General features: G+C 38.1%; 1 protein-coding gene across 7 annotated transcripts in view; it reads left to right on the top strand.

Moving 5' to 3' along the window:
- Nucleotides 1-18,619, top strand: part of ZFAND6 (zinc finger AN1-type containing 6) — a 70,835-nt gene that overhangs the window by 6,480 nt on the left and 45,736 nt on the right. The window contains exon 1 of one of the 7 annotated variants that reach the window (XM_084767634.1): nucleotides 5,220-5,323. The exons of 5 other annotated variants lie outside the window; for them this stretch is intronic. The gene's annotated coding sequence lies outside the window, so the exon portion shown is untranslated. Of the gene's footprint in view, nucleotides 1-5,219; nucleotides 5,324-8,347; nucleotides 8,370-18,619 lie in introns of those variants that run through there. One more of the 7 variants, XM_084767636.1, reaches the window with a different exon arrangement.

The following is an 18,619-nucleotide window of genomic DNA, read 5'->3' as shown; positions in this document are numbered from 1 at the left end:
TAGCAATTGGAGTCCATTAATCACTCATGGCTCTAAAGTTTATTTCTACCACTAGTGCTATGTTTGATGTTATGCTAACAATCAGGCCCTCTGGCTATTTAAGTAGTTAAAATGACATAATATTAAACTATAGTCCCCATTTATATTAGAGTTACATTGTAGGTGTTCAGTAGCTACATGTGGTTATTGACTTGTATTGGACAGGAAAGAGAGGGAGTCTTTTGCATTAATAAAAATTAATCTTAATTTATAATCTTGTTGCTAAGGACCACATCAAGTAAAATAGCCATGCCTAGCTATTGAAATGTGGCAAGTCAGAATTGAAATAGAAATTTGAGATTTGTTTTAAAACAAGAATGAAAGTGTGTGTGTGTGTGTGTGTGTGTGTGTGTATTCCAGCATTCAAAGGCACAGGCTGTCAGATCTCTCTCTGCAAGGCCAGCTTGGTCTACATAGCAAGTTGTCTCATAGTTACATAGAGTTGTCTCAAAAAACAAAAGTGTATATTGGATAATAATATATTTTACATATATAGTTATAACTTTTATATTTTAATGTTTTACTCTGACTTGTTAGAAATCCATGCTCTAGTTATTTTTTGGACATGTTCTCCCTCTTGACACAAGTTTCTTGAGAGGTCAAGACTATGTTCTTTTTGTTGACTTTGGCATCCTCAACAGGCAGTGGTATCCAGGATGATGTTCAGACAGTGTGGTGAGGCAGTAAATTGACTTACAAGATACTCTTTTTGTAAGAATTTATTTGATTGTCTAATTATATGTATATGTATGTATCAGAGAGGGCGAGGTGATGTCTGTAAATGTGTGAGTGCAGGCACCTATAAAGTTCAGAAGAGGATGTCAGATCTTCTGGAATTGTGAGCCACCTAATTGTGAGTACTGGAAACTGAATTTGGGTCCTCACCAGAAGCAGGATGTGTAACAAGAGACTTACCTGTTCAGTTTCTACCTTTTAAAAATTGTAAGATTTCTTTGTTTGAAGCCAAGATTTAAGAAATAGTTTTCTTTTGATAGCTATCTGATAATTAGTCTTTGTCTTTTAATTTTTCCCCCTTTGGTTTAGGCAACAGAGTAGAAAGAAACAAAACCTCTGCAGTTTATTTTTCTCCACCTAGCAGTTTCATTTAGACCCATAGAACATTTATTTTGTGCATGACTCTGTTTATTAAGCAATATTTTTTGCCTATAACCCAGGACAATTCATCTGAATACATGAGACTTATGAATGCTTTTCCTTTGATCTCCACTTAATTTGTGTTTATTGGTGACCATGTTTAAATCCCTTACAGACCTAAAACAAAGCAGCTTACTGACACTTGTATAAAGAGTTCATTCCTGTTTGGTTTATTCTTTCCTATCTTTAGTTTGCCTTAATTTTCTTAAAGTTTCCTTTGTGTGTAATGTGTGGTTGATGGGCCATGGCCAACCTCTGAGCATAGTCACTTTGTGCTCTTCTCCACGCCCAGTAAGAAGATAAACCACACCAGGAGTTGCAAACTAAAGCACAGCCCTTAATGCTGGAGGTAATGTGTGTCTGCTAGAGAAATATGTTTTGAAAATTGTTTTCCTTATCCCTTGCATAGTTGGTTTCTGGCTCTGTTCTCACCAATTTCAGCATGTTATGCTGATGTCAGGGTAGTCTTTTCATCCATGACTTTGTACATCGCCTGTTCTGTCCAGGCAGAGTGCTGGCCAGGATGGATTGCTTTTTCAACAACAATGGATACAATTCCATTTGTTTGTTTGTTTGTTTTTGTTTTGTTTTGTTTTTTTCCGTACAGGTTTCTCTGTGTGGCCTTAGCTGTCCTGGACTTACTTTGTAGACCAGGCCAGCCTTGAACTCACAGTGACCCACCTGCCTCTGCCTCCCAAGTGCTGGGATTAAAGGTGTGCGCCACCGCTCGGATACAATTCTTTTTAGGTTTTTGTTTGGGTTTTGTTTTGTGACAGTGTCTTCTGTAGTATAGGCAATCCTAACACTATATATTAATAGCCAAGGATGACCTTGAACTTCCTGCTTCCACCTTCTGAGTGGTAGAATTATTAGCATGCCTTGTAGGTCAAACTCATGACCTCATGCTGGAGGTCAAACTCATCTGGCTCTGGGGATCAATTCCAGGGCTTTATGTATAGTGGCCAAGCACTCTACAATTGTGCTGTCACCCTCTCCCCACCCCACCCCACAAGCCCTGTTTTGGTTTTGGGTTTTTTTGTTTGTTTGTTTGTTTTGTTTTTGTTTTTAGAGCTGAGGACCAAACCTAGGGTCTTGTGCTGGCTAGAGCAAGTGCTCTACCACTGAGCTAAATCCCCAACCCCATGTAGGATCATTTTAGTCCAAACTCATCCAACTAAGTTGTTCAGTGGTGGCTTATTGTTTTATGACATTTTTTTGAACGGTAAGGTTTGGAGAAAGGTCCAGACTCCCATAAAGTATATGTAGTAGCCGGGTGCAGTGGAGCACACCTGTAATCACAACACTTAAGAGAGGCAGAGGCAGGCAGATCTCTGTTAGTTCGAGGCCAGCCTGCCAAAGGGAGTCCAGGACAGCCAAGGCTGCACAGAGAAACCCTGTCTCAAAAAAACCAAAATACATATACAGTATATTCTCTGAGTACATGATGTTTAGGAAATGGCATTGTCACACACAAACCTTCTTGTTCTTACCATACAATATTGTTGGCATGTAATTTAGGCTACATAGTTTCTGGGTTTAATTCAGCTTTCTTGAACTTGATCTTGTTGTTCTTGCCTGCTGTTAGAAATAACACACCTTAATTTTAATCTGTGTGACACCTAAAAATGATGATTATCACCTTGAAGTTCTTTGACTTCTTGGTACTAAGTCTACATGTCCCTTTTTCTTTTTCTTTCTTTTTTTTCCTTATTCTTGTGTGTACGTGCATGTGAGTGTTTGAGCTAGAACTTTGCTATGTAGTCAAGACTGGCCTTAACGCTTCTGGATATCCTCTTGTCTCACCCCCCTGGTGTTGGGGTAATAGACTACTCTTAGTATTAGTACTATGCTAACATATGATTAGTGTATATTTATTGCAAGTAGTTCATGTGGAAGTGAAAATTGTCCCCAGAGCAGTAGTGTCTTTTGTGTTCCCAATTGTCTACATTCCTGCCAAATTTTTAAATTAATTAATTAATTAAATTTGTGTGCATGTGAGTACATATCTCACTTAGTATATACAGAGGCAGAGGAGGACTAGTTGGCAGATGTCAGTCTTGGGGCTTATACTCGCTGAGCCATCTTTCCATCTCATCCTGCCTGCTGGTTTTTAACTTTTTTTTCCTCTAACCTCCAAAAGTTTTGGTCATCTGCAGTCTGTCTTCTTCAAGTCCGCAGTGTAAATTAGATGCATTCTTTTTGCTGGTTGTCCTGTACTTCTCTTCCAATGTGTTTTACAAGAGTATCACACACTACAAAGAAAACCTGAACTTGACTCATGAAGTGCAGGGCATTGAAAGCAAAGGATCATGGGACTAGTCCTGTGAATTGGCTCTTTCAGTTTGTCCACTTAAAGGGCATAATAGAGTATGCAGCTGTTTGGGCTTCAACAGGGTTTTGCTCCATATTCATGTCTAGTTGCAATTATGTGGATTTTCAGTTTGTTACAAAGACTTCTCTTTGTATTCAAAACAATTTTGTTGGCTTCCTGTTCTAACATACAAATTTTCTCTGATAAAAATTGTTGAAAGATTTCGAACTTTGAAAGCTCTAAATTTAAATTTAAAATTCTTTAATACATAAGCGTCTTTAAAACATTTTAAGAACCCACTGTACTAGCAGGCATGGTGCCACTTACTTGCAGTCCTGAAACCAGGGAGGTAGAGGTAGGAGGAGGGAGTTCAAGGCTAGCTTCACTTTTGTCTCATAAAACAAACAACGAATCAGAAGAAATCCCCCTCCCCCATAATTTGCCTTAATTTTATATTATTTTTATCAGCTAGAGTTAAAATATTGGTAGAAGTAAAAATGTAGTTTACTTAACATCTTAAGTGCTGGTCAATCAGGTAATGCTTAAAATGTAAGCAATTCTAACTAAAGCATAAAATACAGCAAACTGTAGCCACATATAAGTGACAAGTCTTTTTCTTTAAAAATCAGAGTCCTCTGTCAGGTGTGTCTCTTAAGGCTCTAGTAAAAATACTTTATGCACAGCTTCTTGCATAGTTTAAAGGGAATATACTTTTCATCTACATTTGGTAATAATAATTTCCTTCCTTCCCAGCACTTGGGAGTCTAAGGCAGCCAACCTCCTGCTTAGAAGAGAAGTGAGCCTTTTGGCCAGTCTGAGCTATTTGTTTCAAACAAATAAGTTAAAAAAAAAAAAAAAAAAAAGAGCACTGGGGGGCGGGTAGGCAGTCTCCGCGCAGGGGATAAACTTCCTACCTTGAACTCATTCATGGCAGAGGCTTGTCTGGGGTGGTTGAGGTTCTGGGTTAGATCTTTAGCACTGTGAAATAAACAAATTAACTTTGTTCCTGAACGTGCCACTAGACAAATTGCCTTGTGTCTTCAGATCTCCTTTTGTAGTGAGTAATCAGTTTTAACTGGAAATAGCAACCTTTTGGTGAACTGAGAACTTTAGTGTGTTGTAATACCCCAGACAGTGTGAGTGAATTTGACAGATAGCTTAGAAGTGACGCTTTAGCATTTAGGGTTGCTTAGAAATGAATCTTTACCATTTAGGGTGTGTTTTTTAAATGGTTTTTTTTTTCTTTAGGTTAATGGTCCTCTCGCTAAGTCTTAGAGAACACATACTTTTGTTCTTAGAGAAATTTATAATGGATTTTGTGCAGATGTTAAAATTTTTCAGACAGAATGTGAAATCTGTTAAAAGAGAAAGTCTGTTTAAAGCATAACTTTACATTCGTGGCTCTGTAAAAATGCCATGTTATTTATGTTAAAAGCAAGTATCTTACATAGCGTATCCCCAAGTAAATGAAAGCTGTTTCTGTGAATTTTCATTGTACTTTAACCCAGACAAAAGAAAGCAAATCGCTTATGATAGGAAAACTGAAACATTACAGCCTGTTTCTTTAAGAAACCAGCTTATCCAGGGGTTTAGTGTGTTTAACCTAACCTGCTAGCAAGGAAAAGTTCTTTAAAATAATGGATATTAGTCGCATCCAATCACAGTTATCAGCCTCACTAGCAGGGAGGAGATTGGACTCTCTGGCCACTAGGATTGCGGGAGGTGGAGCTTGGTATTCAGGTTTGGTTGCTTTGGAGTACAGCTTCAAGTGAAGTTAATCTGAGGTGAAGCAAACAGAAAATTGTGGAGGTTTTGTTGGTAGGATTTTTGTTCTAATCTTTTAATGATCTTATATTTTATACTTTTGCTCCTTTATGCTTTTGTGTGTACTCGCTTTGTCATTGTTTCTATTTTCTGATGCAAACTGAACATTAAAATTAAGCAGGGAAGCAGAACAAAAGGGCTGTTTGAACAGGAAATAGGTGCTCAGCGAATCAAACTTGACTTTATTATTATTTTTACTTTAGAATGTGAGTGCCATTTAAAACCTCTGACTCAGAATCATCTTCACTAACAGGCCTTTCTCTTGAATCGGATGTCGAAGCAGTCATTTGTCAGTTTTTATAAAAGACATCTTAAGGAGGTCTATTTGATGTCATTTTTCTTAAATCTAACCTATTAACTTACTAAAAGAATGAGAAATTTGTTTTTAAGTTGAAATACCAAGGGTTTGTTTTTGTTTTTGTTTTTTTACTTAGTGTACCACTTACCTTTAACTCCAATATATTTTACATTTAGCAATATGTTGACATTATTTGTATCTCACACTTTTAGCTTTGTCTGTACAAAGATCACTGATATATGTTATGTGTCACAAAATAAAACTGCTTTCTTAAGAATTCATTTTTCGAAGGATGAAGATAGTGATTAATATCTCTTTAAAACAGGAAATGGATGGGTTTTTATTTTTAACAGTTATATGTAGACTACCAAAACTTGAAAAAAGTATCTGTGGATCTTTTAACATTTTTTACCTAAATAATTGGAAGTATGCCTCAGTATTCTTTTTTTCTTTTCTCTTGTGCCCTTTGCTCTCAAGTTATAAAAATCAAGTTATAAAAAGTCCCTTTTAATAATCAACACAGGTGCCAACCCAGCCCTCCTAGCCAGTATGTTTGTGTTTGCTATGCTGTTTTTTTCAGATCACTCCAAGCGTTTAAAATCAATGCTTTTCTCCTGTGTCTATTGCTTAAACAATACTGTAGTACAATCAGGAAGTCACATGTATGCTCACTGTACAATACATGGCCTCATTTTCCCTCTACTTCTGTAGATTATATTTTTGCCGTTTACAATAAATGTGAATAACTGCATTGGACTTCTCATGTTAAAACTGTTTTAGATCTGATAGAAGTATAGTCCTCTAGAGTAGGCATGAGGTTAATCCAGTCTTTCGTCTAGATTGTTCATAATTTTTCATAATTTTAAATGATATTGCAATGACCTTATATCTGTATAAATGGCAGTACTTTACTTTTTGAAAAATACTAATTTACTTAGGAAACAGTCTCCTATGGAGTAGGCTTACATAGATAAAAGGATGTTAAGACTCATTGGCCAAATTGCTTTTCAGGAAGATTTTGCTTTTTTCTATTGCCGCCCACAGGATATCTTTAGAGTTCCCTGAGAGTAGCCCCTTAATTTTCTGTTACATTGTGCCTTTGGAGCTCTGAGTTGTTGGTTAGTTTTTGTCTAAACAAATAGCCTATTTTAAACTCCATTTTCTAAGATATAGATGAATCTAAATCCATTTTCTGGATATTAAAATTAGCTGAGAGAAATTGGGAACGTTTTTACCCACTTTAGAGAGCAATTGTGTACTCTGTTGGCTGTTTTATTTATTATGAATATTACTCTCAGCATGTTCAGGGCTTAATATTTTACACTGGCTTTGTTGGTGCCAGCTCTCCTGAGTATGTACTGCTTCTGTAAGCTTATACCAAAAAGAGCATTTTCTTTGGAGGAAAGCAGTTGTTACCTGTTCTGAACTTGGAATAAGTAAATATCATTTGTCAGTGGTTTCTGCACTTGGAGACTTTTTAAGAGTACGTGGAAAAAGGCAAAATCTGTATAGTTCCGGTTTTAAATTAATATATCAACAAGTATTTACAGGTTTTCAGTGAAAGGTAAACAAGATATCTCTACACACACACAGTGGCTCCAGACATGTCTGTGCTGAGGGGCAGGCTTTGTTTTCGAAGGCTGCTGAACCGTGCTGTCAGGATCTTGGTTGCTAGGCGTGACAGGTTGTAGCTGAGTTAGGAGCTGGAGGACTAATGTTGCAGAATAAATTCAAAAGTTGTTTTAAGGCAAAATTAAAACTTAATAGGGATAATGATCAGTATGGAAATACTGTTGCCCATTTATGGTTACCCGTTTAGCAGTACTTGAGCACATACAGTCTTAGTCGATTTCATTTTGCTTTGTAAATGAACTTATTTTCTATAAATTTTTCTTATAATTTACTGATGACTTAGGATCATTATTTTTGCAGCTGCTAGTGGTATGCTTGTCTTGATGTTTGTGTGCAGGAAGGTAGAGGCGTGGTGGGGGGTTAATGTCAACTTTTTTTATTGTTATGGTTGATGAATGATTCTCCCCACCCCACCCCTAGAAATTTTTCCTCATGTTTGGGATAAAAGAAAAAACTTTATTTTAAAAAAATATTCCTATCATATATTTCCCTTGTTCAGAGCTAGAGAAAATGTTTGGGTTTTCTTAATATTTAACAATACCATATCAAGTAGAGATGAGCATAATTATATGTGTAATAATTTTAGTAGCAGCCACTTAAGCATTGCCTGTTGATTACTTTTTAATCCTTACTAAGGTAAGGAGTTACCTGTTCATGTGCTCTGGGGAGCATTGAAACTTAGAGAAATTATTACCCTGAATGGTTTCTCTCCTGTGTCTCTGCTCTATTGGTCTCTGGTTGACAAGCAGAGACTGCCCTTTTAGTTCAGTGGCTTCAGGGGAAGAGTAAAATCCTGTGACTACAGAGAGAAAACAATTCTTACATTGGCCTCGAAGTTGGGGTAAGATCTGAAAAGCGATAGTTGTGTTATATTCTTTTAGGGTGGGAGAAAATTGATTTAAAATGCAGTCAAAATCCCTACTGTTATTGTGCAGTTCACGGGGATGTAATTATTTTTTTCCTCAACGATAAAAGGAAAAATTTTAATGGGCAGTAAATTGAAAAAACTTGAGGCAACTTAGACACTGTTTTTTATGAGATTTCTTTGTTCTACCTAGATTTTTGAGTTTTGAAGTGCCTTTCCTGTATGATTTCTACGTGTTTTAGGAGGTAAGCTTCTTTTGGTAACATAGGATGTGCTTATTTATGAGCTGGTATCTGAATCTGCTCGCTGAATTTGGTAGCCTCGGTTTGGATGTGGTAAGAGTTCACCTGAAGCAGTTTTGTGGTTAGTGGTGCTTTGGTAGATGAGAGCCCGCCCATTTATTCTGCTCTGCATTTCCCTTCTGCTTTATGCAGGCACATGGATTTTTGCCCTGTACTTATTTGCTCAGTAACATTGAGTACTCTTGACAGCTTTGAAAAACTTGCCATGAGTTTAATGACAGTATCTGTGCTCCTATTTGTGAACTTCTCTGTCCTTTGCAAACGTGTCTGTCTGTAACCATCAAGTTAATGGAGTTTCATAGGATTCTTAATACTTTACTCATTCCAGCCCCGTGTCCTTTCTGTTACTGGTTGCAAAACTGGATATTTTTTTTTTTTTTTTTTTTGGAGACAGGGTTTCTCTGAGTAGTCTTGGCTGTCCTGGACTCCCTTTGTAGACCAGGCTGGCCTCGAACTCACAGCGATCCGCCTGCCTCTGCCTCCCAAGTGCTGGGATTAAAGGCATGCGTCACCACGCCCGGCTGCAAAACTGGATTTTTAAAAAGATATATTTATTAATTATGTATACAGTATTCTGCCTGCAGGTCAAAAAGGGGCACCAGATCTCATTATAGATGGTCGTGAGCCACCATGTGGTTGCTAGGAATTGAACTGAGGACCTTAGGAAGAGCAGTCGGTGCTCTTATCCTGTGAGCCATCTCTCCACCCCCCTCAAGACTGAGTGCATGCATGCTTGCATTTGTGAGTAGTACTTGGGGCCCCTTGTCATCCAGCTCACCAAATGTACCACCTATGCTAGATAGGACCTGGATGTCCTTCTGATCTGTAGTGTTTTAACTGTGAACCTGTAGTTGTCTCTAGGAGTTGTTTACCTCTCTTTCTTACCTCCTTAGCACAAACCACACTAATTTTTACTTAGATTATTATCACAGTCATCTAGCTGACCTCTATACCATTCTTTGCAAGTAGAATGAATGCACTGCTGACTGTACAGTCTTGTCTTCTTGCCTTTGGAGCTGTAACTACCTAGCAGTAATAAGAATGCCAGCTAATTCTGGGCTAAACATTGTCTCTGGTAGTCTCTTAACAGCCATGGGATATTTAGAAGGTTAGCGAATTCGTCCAAAGTTGTCTTAGTGAATAGCTAGCACAATGGGACTGGAACCAAAAGCCTTTCTTCTTCCCTCTTCCCCCTTTCCCCTTCCCCCTTTCCCATCACTAAGCTATGTTCTCCTCTTGTTTTGACATGGGGTCTCATTGTAGCCTAGGGTGTCTGGGAACTTGCAGCAGTTCTCCTCCCTTGGCCTCCTGGGTGCTTGGGGTTACAGATGTGAGACACTGTGCCTTGCTGAGCATGCCTTTCTAGACGGCATGTAAGTGTACCTGTATCGCCTTTCACCCCCCAACCCCCAACTACTCCATTTTATTTTTTAAACAGCTATTTACAGTTACTCCCTTTAGGAAAGGCTCAAAACTCTCCAAGCCTAAAAATGCCTTAAAGAAAACATTTTCAAAAAAGCATTTCTGACATTTTTGGAGAATTTTTAAAAAAGACACAACATGTTAGCATCCCCATGGTATAAGAAGGAAAAAAAAATGGGACACAGGAAAAGTGTAAAGGTAGTTTTCCATATGTAGCCTGGTTTGAATTTCTGAACTGTTGAATTCCTCACATTTAATGAAAGTTTGAGACCAAGCTATGTTAGAGCAAAAGATTATAGGAGAGTGTGAAACCCCTTTATGTTGCGGAGAGATCCAGTCTTGTCCATGTGTGTGAAATGTCCAGTTAAGAGTACAAGGCAACAACCTTGCTGGGTAACATACTGGGGCAGATGAAACTTCCTACCAGTTCTTCTGTATCAAATATGACAATGTCACAAACAGTATTACTAAAAAGAATGGAAGCAAACGCCAAACAAATAGGAAATCATTGATGTGAATAATTTTCATTTCAAATACTTTTTTCCTTTTACTGTTTTATTACCTACCCTACAGTATATATATTTAAGGCAAAGGGTCCTTCATTGAGGAACCATAAAAATAGTTTTTCTTAGTTTTGAAAGAGAAGGTAAGTGGCTAGTACTTATTTCTTTTAAAGGGAGTGGTTCTCAACCATCACTGGTTATTAAAGGTAGTTGCAATAGATACCCATAGGTTGACCATTATGAAAGCCATGGGGAGGTGCTTTTACTTACCTTTAAAACCTTACCCTTAAGCTTTTGTTTTGTTTTTTAAACAGAAACTGCTCTCCATGCTGCTCTCCAAAATTTTAAGATAGCATGTTTACTATCCAAAGTAATGTTTAGCTACTTTTTAGTGATAAAAAATGCAAAATAACTATATATTATGGCAGTATGACAGGATTTATGTTGTAATAGATTTTGATGTTATATAATAATGTAATGTGTAATTTGGAAAGAATTTTATGTAAATAAGTAAAAGCAGAATCTTTAGCCAGTTTCTAGAAGTATATAATGTATATCCAGTAGTTTTACAAGATTTTATAAAAATATATTTTTTAAGGAAGATTATTCTCAGAATATTATTTAAAAGGAAGATATAATTCCCCTGCCTTGTTTTCATCTGAGCGACAGGATTGCAGGCTGCCCCACAGTGCACAGCACTCAGTAGCAGATCTGACTGAGTAGTTGGCAGAGATCTTAGGTTGTCACACTACTTATCTGATAAAGTGAGTTTGCAAACTGCTAAGATTTCCAAAGGAAGTGCATGTTGTTTGGTGACTTTGGAGGATATGAACATTTCCCATTCTGTAAGTCAGTATTGTAGACACCGAATGCCAAATTGTGGCTTTAAGTTACTGCTGTATCATCTCAGCAGAGAGGGTGGCTTTTAAGCCAACAAGACCAGGAAGTTAGAAAAAGGGAAATCCAACATGCCTTGATGATTTGTTGTATCTGTTTGCCACTGCCCAGGAACAGAGACCCTCCTCCCTTTTTTACACTTTTAGTTATAAATCAAAAGCTCTATTTTACCTGAAAAGGAGTGACTCTAAATGGAGAAAAGAATAGGTGGTGTTAGGAAAAAAAAAATAGCTTGTTTTAGCTATCTAAAGTCTTGTTGGTCAGCAGGTACCATCAGTAGTACACTTGTCCAGTAGTAGCTTGTCCTCACTTAAAGCAATTCTTGGCACAGGGAAGAGGCTCCCAGGGTACTAGTATAACGGATGGTGTGAGTGTGAGCCATGGTGAGCGGTGACAGCTTCTATGCAGAGAAGTAGTGAAAACAGGATTAGGAAAATTGGTTCACTGTTTTCAACTCCTCTATTTGTCTATATGAATCAGACACATTTGTTAGGTTTTTGCAGTGCTGCGAATCTAACCACAGGGCATTTAGCCTGGTGGGGAAATTCTCTACCACTAGCCACATGCCCAGCCAGCCCCAGACTCTCTTTTTAATTTAATTTAATTTTATGTGTGAGTATTTTGCCTGCATGTATGTATGTGATGCATGTGATTGTTGTCTGAGGAGGTCAGAAGCAAGCATCAGATTCCTTAGACCTGGAGTTGCATGTGGTTGTGAGCCACCATGTGGGTTCTCAGAACCCAACCCAGCTCAGGTCCACTTCCAGGATTAACAGCACTTAACTGTTACCAGCAAGGGCTGTTGACCACAAAGCCTTCTTCCTAGTTACCTGTATTAAATCTTTATGTGTCTGGCCTGTTCTTTGTTTTGACAAGTGGAATTGCTTGGTCATATGATAACTCAGTAAGAAATTATAAAACTGTTTTTCTTTTGCTTGCATTAGTAATTCATTAAAGTTGTTTCCCTTCTTCAGCACTTGGGATGATCAGATTTAAAATTTTAATCATCCTAGTGGATATGAGCAGATACCTCACTGTGATGCTAATTCACACTTCTTCACTATTAACAATATTCATAGTGAATGCTAATACCTTACTTCTGACTGGATATAATCTCCTGTCTTTCCAGTTCTCATTTTACTGAGACTCAAAACTTCTTGCCTCATCCTTTCCTTTAGTTCCTGATTCCCTCTTGAATCACATTTCTTTTCAGTACTCTTAGCTTGTAAGGCCTCTTACTAGTTCCACTATCTACTCTGCTTCTAAACCTCAGCTACCAGAGGAAAATACATATATTTGTGGTTTTCAACACAGCTACCATTTTTCTGTGATTTTAAAATATTTTACTCAAGGTGAAAAGCTGTCTATTTTGATTTTATTTCGGACTTTTATGCAGAAACATTCAGGAGCTCTGCTGCCCCTACTCTGCCCTTATTTTCTGTCCTCTGTTCTAGTTGGGCTTGCTGTGTCATTTTGTGTGTGTGTGTGCGCGCGCATGCATGTGTGTGCACATGCGTGCAGGTGCACATGGGAATCATTATTTCTCAGCAAGCTGGAGACATGTACCCCAAATAGTTTGTCCTTCCTTAGAACAAAATATTCTCTTACTGAGATTAAGCTTTCAGAACCCATGAGCTGATGTTTGTGGTAGTGCTATCTAATCTTCTGTCTACTCAGCTTTGTCAAGTATCCCAACAATATCTTTTATGATTTACTAATTTATTTATTTGCCATGGATCTGAAAGTAGGAGGGAGATAAAGAGGAGGGAATAAGAAAGGATGTAAGAAGGAGAGCAAAATTTGTTTTTGTTTGCTTTTATTAAATTTTTAAATTTTTTACATGTTACATTTATATTATTACACATATATACAATAAACTACCTACAGCAAGAAGAACCATGACACAATCAGGAATTATATAAATGTTATATTCTTAGTGTTTTGGCTATTTGTATATTTGTCAGCCTTGAAGAAAACATCTTTCCTATCTTGGTGAGTCTGACATTCTGAATGTAAATCAATATCTATCGTATCTCATCATTAACATCTATCTAGACCTAAAAACGTCTTAACCCCTAAACAACTAAGCTTAATTGTAAAACTAAACTATCTGGTCTTCAACTCCATCAGAGACTTGAGAAGGAATAAAATTGATTATCTAATTATACCGTGAATGCAGGTTAGTAGCTTTGCAAATGAGAAAATGAGAGAGCAAAATTTGGATCAAAAAGAGAAATGGGAATGTTTTGTCCAAAATATATATAAGTATATTTGAAATGATCAAAGAAAAAAATAAAGGTTTCACTGTGGACTTTATAATTTACACCTCATTCTTGGCTTTGGATGTCCTTTAGGTCATAGCCTTTTCCCATCCTACTGTGTTGCAGGTTTAAGCTGTTGCTGCTTTGTAAGACTTTGACCTCTAATACCTCCCATTTCATAGTTAGCATTCCAGATTATCATGGGGGTTTCTCAGCTTTCTGCCCCTGCCTCCCTAACTCAGAAATACCTGTACCTTCATCTTCATTCCTTTCATGATAGGCAATAACACATACCTCTTGGGTAAGGCTAGTGCTGTTAACACAGTAGGTAATGTAGATTTTAAAATTAAAGTTAAGAAAAATGAAAAGGCTTGGAAACTCCATGTGGCTCATTGATACTGTGTTTGACAGCATGTGTCTAGATTCCTTTAATTCCTAACATTTGAGGAATTTTGTAAGAGGTGCACCATGATCTTGGGCTTTTTCATCTGTATATCTTCATGTGTCAAAACATGTGTGTGTGTGTGGCGCTTTGGTCAATGAATTACATACATTCTTTCCGAGTACCCTATTTTCTACCTTAATCACCTTTACACAGTTCTGCTTGGTGTGAATAGCCCTTACATATATTCCTGAGAGGAGGGTATTTAGATTTTGTTTTCTTCACTCGTCATACAAGATGGCAGTAATTCAATACATTTGCCCTTATGCTAAAGTACAGCACAATAGGGAACATTCAGTACTTACCTTTGTCTCCTCATACTTCACATTCAAATATATATTGGGTTGAAATTTAGTCTCCACCTCTAGATGTTTCCTTTGGGTTAATATGCCATTTGTGTAGCTTTTCATGTCTGTGACAGTGACTAGCCTTCCCTGTAGCTGCCAGATCTCCGCTTTCTACCTAGTCTCCTTTGGCATAGTTTGAACTCTAGACCTTGATGTCTGTGTAAATGCTTGAACTGTTTTATTAGTCTCTGGCCATGTAGAATCCATCCTGTAGGCTTTAATTTATAAGGCAGGAGTAGCAGGCTATTGTGGCTCTCTGCTCACGCTCAGTTGAATCATAACATTGTATTTTCTTAAACCCAGAATGTCTATTTTGGTTTAAAATACTATCCAGGCAACATTCGTCATAAACAAAATAATCTTGTCTTGTGACACAGAAAGTAGTCACTATGTTCTGCAGCTTCCCTTCTTTGGTTAGGATTATATCCGTTTATTTGTTTGGTCTGTTCTTATTTTTCATATTGTATTATGCTTTTCTAACATTCTTATCTTTCTGATGATAGTGGCTATTCCTTATTTAAATTACATACCTCTGAAATTTTTTTAGGTTGTGTTATCTATTAACTGTAGAACAAGAATTAGAACCAGGTGCTTGTATGCACATACACTCATTGGTGTGTGTGTGTGTGTGTGTGTGTGCGCGCGCGTGCACTCGATCTACCTACCCTCAACCCAGGTATGCTTAATACTTGATCTTCAGGGAAATAACCTCATGAAATGAATAATTAGTGACCGTGACTCATGTATCAGAATCTGTGTCTCATTCTGTAGTTGATCGCTCGTTTAGATGCTCTGGGTTCAGATCATTGTTTTACCCCTGCATGGGTTGGACTATTGCTTGAGTTCTTCAGAGGCTCATATGTGAGAAGCTTAAGTGTACCAATACTGAGAAGTGTTAGATTCATTAGAAGTGAGGGGTTTGTAGGAAGTAATTGGGTCACTAAGGTCATAATTAGGTCAGAAGGGAGTGAATTGGTCCGTGGGAGTGAATTCCTCTGAGAGTGGTAGTTATAAAAGAGCAACCATGGCTTCATAATCTGGCTTCCTGTCTCGACATGTGATTTCTTCGGCATGGCTTCTGCCAGTTGCTGTGCCATCTGCCATAAGGCCCTCACCAGAGGTCAAACCTCTGGGGCCACCCAGTCTTGGACTGTCACATTTCAAAACAACGTGCTAAGTAACCTTTTTATAAAGTGTGCTTGTATTTTGTTACAGGGACAGAAAACAGACTACAGTGACTTGCCAGCTGTGTAACATGAGCCACTTCTGAGATTTCTCCAATTTCCTCACCTGTAAAGTTTCTACCTCCAAAGGACAGTGTGAAGATTAGAGGGGACAATTCAAAGCATTTATCATGAAAGTCTTTTCCTATTCTTATCTTGCCCTGCTTTGAGCTCACTGGCAGGGTCTTTATTCTGTTCTAGCCTGTTGTCTTTTTACTGGCCGAGGCAGTATGATACCTAAGTGACTTTCCAGTAGACAGCTCTGCAGAGAGAACCCAGCCAGCCGGACACGGGGCACACCCGCAGTCCTAGCACTCCATGTCTGTCCCGTCACCTTTGTGATGCCCCTCCAAAAAGAATAAAAAATAAAAATCAGAATAAAAAAAGAGAAGAAGTCCAGTTTACTTTATCTATATATTCACTGGAGCATGGTCAGACTCTCATTGGCCTGTCCCTTAAAGAGAACGGAGTCCTTCGCCTCCTGCACTCCTGCCAGATGCCATCAATTCTGAGTTCTTTTCACACACCTCCATTCAAAAAGCTGAGTCCTTGACTGCAGTAGGAATTTCAGAATGGACTAACATGAAGCTGACATGGAGTTTATTAAAAGAATGGGTTTTGTCTTACTTTGTTGTTTTTTAAACATGGTTTTTTTGTTGTTGGTTTTTCGAGATAGGGTTTCTCTGTGTAGCCCTGGCTGTCCTGGACTCAATTTGTAGACGAGGCTGGCCTGGAAGTGCAGAGAAAGAGAGGCACTCAGGGAAAAGACAAGGCACACCCAGGTGTATATATGAGCTTCTCAAGAGAGAGCTGTGCTTTGTTGTATTCACAGTAATCCTACATGTGACTTTGTGAGTTTCAGAGCTGTGATCTTCAAAGGGTTGCTGAGAAATGTAAGTGAGGGCCACATGGTGAAGGTGCTTCCCGCCAAGGCAGATGTGGGGTTTGCTTCCCAGGACCCACATTGGTAGAAGGGAACTTGAGTCGTTCCTCTGATTTTCATAAGAATGATATGAAGTGTGTGTGTCCACAGACCAAATACATGCAGTGCTTTCAAAAATATAAAGAAGATCAGGAGACTACCTGAGGTAAAAGGCAGGATTATAGTTGATAAGGTCACCTCTAGATCACATGGCTGCTACAAGTTCGACTATTGTCACTATGAGCAAAAGTCTTTGTGAGACTGTAAGGAAATATTCAAGAATGGAGGAAGAGAGCACCTAAGATCCTAAATTCTAAGGATGTAAGCCTGGCTCCTTTATTACTGTTTTAACAGTGTTTGAAAAGATCTCTGAAAAGGAATGCTGTCTTGACAACAGATTTTGTTATTTATGCTGGAAATCTTGATTATTAGCTGACGATAGACTTCTCACAGTCTCTGGGGTTAGGGACTCCTCTTCTTTTCCACATCCCCATAACTTCCCCTCTCCTGCCCTACCTCAAACCAACCACCAAAAGTTTTTGTGTTTCCACTGAAGTGTTTCTTTGATGTTAGGTCACACTTCAGTGGGTTTTGATTTAGAAGGTATTCTCAGAATAGCTCTGTCTCCATTTGGAAAGCAGAAGTCACCAAAGAAAAGACTAAAGAAAAGTATTTCACCAATGAGTCAGGATGACTGTTCTCTAGGCCCAGTGAGGTGGGAGGTGGAGCAAGGATGTTTACTTGAATCCAGGAGTTCAAGGTTGAGCTGGGAACTACAGTCCCAGTGTAGACCCTACTTGAGGGGTTGGGGGTGGGTTTAAAAAGATTTCATTAATGTTCTGTTGTCCTAAGTGTCAGGTGATGTTTATGTCACAGAAGGGTGAGGAAGATGATGGTGCATATGAGCTTGGGAAAGAAGGCACTGCAGGAGCATAATGATGGGCATGCATGTGATGAAATGCCAAGTCGCATTTTTTTGGAAGTTTTTAAAATTTTATTAATGTATTCAGATTACAACTCAATTGTTATCTCCTCACTTGTATCCTCCCATTCCGCCCTCCCTCCCGCTTTCCCCCTATTCCCCTCTCCTAGGTCTATACTGAGGGGGATCTCCTAACAATTGGAATAATTTTCTTTTTTTAATATATTTTATTAATTTATTCATATTACATCCCTTCTATCCTCCCATTCTTCCCTCCCTCCCATTTTCCCCTTACTCCCCTCCCCTATGACTGTGACTGAGGGGGACCTCTTCCCCTTGTATACGCTCATAGGGTATCAAATCTCTTCTTGGTTGCCGGAATAGTTTTCTTAGAATAATCAATCAAATGTCCCTTAAAAGCAAATAGGTCACTAGGACCTATTTGTCCATTTGTTTTTTTTGTTTGTTGTTGTTGTTTATAAAGAGTTCCATTTAGATAAAACAGTCTTTTGTATAATGCAGTGTTACTATGAAATTAAATAAAATATTTTAGATTTAAACAAAAAAACTTAGGGTTACTGATTTGTCCTTAATAGGCTTGATTCATCCTTCTCCTTACTAAAGACAGTCTAATCTTTTTTTTTAATTTATTTTATTTTATTTATTGCATATGAGTGCTTTACAGAAGAAGGCACCAGATCTCATTATAGATGGTTGTGAGCCACCATGTGGTTGCTGGGAATTGAACTCAGGACCTCTTGAAGAGCAGGTGGCGCTCTTAACCACTGAGCCTTCTCTCCAGCTCCAACAGTCTAATCTTAATACACATTTGATTACATCCTCAGTATAACCATTAGTATTGGTAATTGATTGCATTTCTGAGTTTGAACGTTTGTTCCTGCTAGTGCAGAATCTTCTCCGACTACAACAGATCATTTACAGTGACTATTAAGTTGACAGATTAGAAGCAATTTTGCATTTTTGGTACTTTAACTTTTTCAGAGAGAGAGAGCACTAAATAATTTAGAGTACTTGTCAGTACAGAGAGAATGACAATCCAGTTCACTGTTGTGTGGTCATTTGATCCAGACTTATGGTACTTTTTAAGATACGAGTAACAGTAGGAAGAGTAAGTATTTCATACTGGCCAGAACTTTTGCATGTTAATGCTGAGAGAAAAGATAATGTTGGTTGATTAAAAAGAGGAACGATGATCTTACACTGCAAGTGAAACTTTGCATACTGCCTGCTGTT

The sequence above is a fragment of the Acomys minous genome, assembly GCF_964271855.1.
Source record: "Acomys minous genome assembly, chromosome: 2".
Lineage (NCBI taxonomy): Eukaryota > Metazoa > Chordata > Mammalia > Rodentia > Muridae > Acomys > Acomys minous.
The sequence above is the reverse complement of the archived record's forward strand: the minus strand, read 5'-3'. Positions and strand labels throughout refer to the sequence as shown.